This window comes from Myotis yumanensis, unplaced genomic scaffold (assembly GCF_028538775.1).
Source record: "Myotis yumanensis isolate MYYU_CA2020_CCGP unplaced genomic scaffold, mMyoYum1.0.hap1 SCAF_10, whole genome shotgun sequence".
In the NCBI taxonomy this organism is placed as follows: domain Eukaryota; kingdom Metazoa; phylum Chordata; class Mammalia; order Chiroptera; family Vespertilionidae; genus Myotis; species Myotis yumanensis.
Genome location: NW_027223761.1, coordinates 4,411,610 through 4,415,269, shown reverse-complemented (window position 1 = coordinate 4,415,269; position 3,660 = coordinate 4,411,610).

Below are 3,660 nucleotides of genomic sequence, written 5' to 3'. Positions count from 1 at the left end.
TGGGGCACATGCCCTGGTGTCAGGCTCGATCCCCAGTAGGGGGCATGTAGGAGGCAGCCAATCAATGATTCTCTCTCATCATTGATGTTTCTATCTCCCTCTCTCCTTCCTCTCTGAAATCAATATATATATATATATATTTACAAATAAATGCACAGATGAAGATAATTCTAGATTTATAAGGAAAGCAAACGGTAAGGGACAGAGAATAACCAGGGAGGCAGGAAAGGAAGGGGCCCCTAAAGGTGGGTGGATAGTGAAGGCCCCTGAGACCTGGGCGGGGGGAGAAGCCAGCCAGGGACGAGGTGCCAGGAAAGGTAATGGAGGGTGCAGGGCTGAACAAGTGTGGAATTTTCAAGGGACCCAAAGATGGCTTTCCTATGCTCTATGACTTTGTCCGTAAAGGGATGATGAGGTGCCAGTGACTTCCCAACGTTGCTACGAGGATTAAAAGAAATAACCCAAACTGAAGTCCTGTCAGACCTGACACTTATAAAAATGTGAGAGCCTTCTTCCAGAAAAGAAAAATGCAAATTAAAACACGACGTATGGCGCTGCAGAAGGGATGCAGACGGGAGACCCTAAAGCTTAAGCTGAATCAGTGTCACGGTAAAGCCACGTCTGAACAGTGAGAAATGTTCACTCTCATCATTCCCACCGACTGGGCTTCTCCAGGTTGCTGGCGAACTCGGAGCCCCTGGGTGGGCAGGGGGCAGGGTCCCCTTCCCCGGCTCCCTGGACACCAGCAGCAGCTCCACAGAAGGCATCCTGGGCGTCACGGTTCAAGTGATTCATGCTGCTATTCCAGTGCTGCCGCTCTCAGGGCCGGGAGCAAGGTGGCGAGGGCAGTATTTGTCCACGCAGGCATCCTGGGCGTCCTGAGCGAAGGACAGACCGCAGGGCTCCATGTGTGCGGCCAAGTTCTCTGCAGAGCAAACTTCCCGTTGTAAAGTTCTCCCAAGATCAGGAAAAATAAAACGTCTGGACCTCAGGGAGCCGAGCATGGGGTTAAGGCGTGGAGGTGAGAGGAGGCTTGCAGCTCTGACTTCTGGGGTCTGCAGCACATGGAATTTTTGTCTTTACAAGAACTTTCACTGTTGGAGTGGGAATTTGAGGGCAAAGTTCCCTTCCGATTCTGAGAAATTCCTAAAGAATATCTTATTTCCCATTTAACTGAATGATTCTAACTTCCAGCTCTCCCGCTAAGATAGCATGGGAGCCCTGACTAGCAGGGAAAACGTGTGGGAAATGAAGTGCCATAGAGTTCTGCTCAATTCGGCGAACTCCTATGGAGAGCCAGGCACCGTGCCAGATGCTTCAAGGAATAAAACGGTGGTAATTATTATCCAATAAATTATTCAGAGAGCCCCAGAGCCCAGCCTGGGACCTCGCCATCCACCCTGCCTCCCGGAGTGACCTCAGGCAGCCTCGTGGCTATAAATACCGTCTCGATGACTCCCACACTTCCATCTTCCGCTCAGATCTTGCACCCCAGTTCCAGGCTGTCCCCCCAGATGCCTCCTCGCTGCCTCCCTGGGAAGGCCAATGGACTTCCCAATGTGTCCAAATCCGAGCTCCTGACATTCTCCCCCAAGTTGCTCTTCCCTTGACTCCCCTCTCATCAGTGGCCTCACCATTCTTGGACGTGTTCAGGCTGGAAACTCTGGAGGCGTCCTTGACTCCTGTCTGTCACAGCCACGTTCAGTTCATCAGCAAACACTGCCAGCTGGACACAGACCCCTTCGCAGCTCCCCAGCCATCTCCTAGCTGTGACTGGGAACGGGCCGTAGTTTGCCCACAGCTGATCTAGCAGCTCTTAGCTGAGCCTTTTCCTGCTCTTTGGACTCATTCTCTGGGCAGCTCTCAGCGCCGCCTGGACTGACTTGCACTTGTTCACTTGTTGACCAGGTGTCTCCCACGTTAGACTCTGGGCAGGGCCTACGATTTGTTCACCGCCATGTGCAGTCCATCTGCCCTGTTCGGTCTGTGACTTTAATTAGAGGGTGTGAGTGGTAGGCTGCCTGCAATGATGGCTGTAGTAATTCCTCCTGCCCCTCCATGCCCACCCTTTGCAATGGGACTGGCTGCTCCTCCCATTAAGAGGTGGAGTCTATATCTCTCTCCAGTCCCTCAAGTATAGGCTGGCCTTGCAACCTGCATCGACCAACAGGATGTGATGGCGGTAATATAGTTTGACCTTAGAGCAGCGGTTCTCAACCTGTGGGTCGCGACCCCTTTGGCGGTCGAACGACCCTTTCACAGGGGTCGCCTAAGACCATCCTGCATATCAGATATTTACATTACGATTCATAACAGTAGCAACATTACAGTTATGAAGTAGCAACGAAAATAATTTTATGGTTGGGTCACAACATGAGGAACTGTATTTAAAGGGCCAGAAGGTTGAGAACCACTGCCTTAGAGTTAGGCCTCAAGGGCATTGCAGCCTCTGGTGTCACCCTCTTGGAACAGGGCCATGGAGACCATGATGCCATGGAGATGCCCAGTCTAGCCCACTGGAGGGTAAGAGACCACATAGAGCAGGCCTGAGGGGGCCTTGCTGACAACCAGCATCAGCTGCCAGTTACGTGAGTGAGGCCATCCTGGGCCCCCAGTCCCAGCTGAGTGGTCGGGTGACGGCAATCCTGGGAGTGATGCAGGCAAGACCAGCAGATGAACCTTCCAGCTTAGCCCAGCCCAACTGCTGACTCAGCATCCTGGTTGGTACTTTAAGCCAGTGACTTTTCAGTTTAATACACAGCAATGAGTAACTTAAACAATATAAAAGGACCCACGTTCAGCCCTGGCCAGTGTTCTCAGTGGTTAGAGTGTCGATCCGTGCACTGGAAGGGTCTCGAGTTCGATTCCCAGTCAAGGGCATGTACCGAGGTTGCAGGTTCAGCCAGGGGCTCTGGTGGGGCACCTGGGGGAGGCAACCAATCAATGTGTCTCTCTCACATGATGTTTCTCTCTCTCCCTTCTCCCTCCCACTCTCTCTAAAAATCAATGGGAAAAATATTCTCGGATGAGGATTAACAAAAATAAAAAAAATAATAAAAGGACCCAAGTTCATAAACAGCATTAAGAGAACTGATTTACCATATTTATAAGTTTAATCTATTAGGGGATAAGAATTGTTTAACTGATTAGAAAAAAATAGGCTTAGCTTGGGAGGGCACCCTCAGTCCTCCACCCACTCTCTATTTGTAAAGGAAAAAAAGAATAAAAAAGAAAAAAATGTTTGTTAGATATGTCTCTTCTGTTAAGATTTAAAAATATATATATTTTTATTGATTTCAGAGAGGAAGGAAGAGGGAGAGAGAGATAGAAACATCAATGATGAGAGAGAATCATTGATTGGCTGCCTCCTGCATACCCGCTACTGGGGATCAAGCCCACAACCCAGGCATGTGCCCTTGACCAGAATTGAACCCGAGACCCTTAGGTCCGCAGGACGATGCTCTATCCACTGAGCCAAACTGGCTAGGGCTCTTCTGTTAAGATTTTGAGGTGTTTGAGAGGAATAGCTATTTCAACTCTGTACAATGTAGTTTAAATCTATTAGGGAATTTAATTACCTAAGTTTGTAATTGGCATTCATTTTTAGAATTTAATCTATTGAACCTATAAGTTAATTAAAAATTTATCAAAGAATAAATG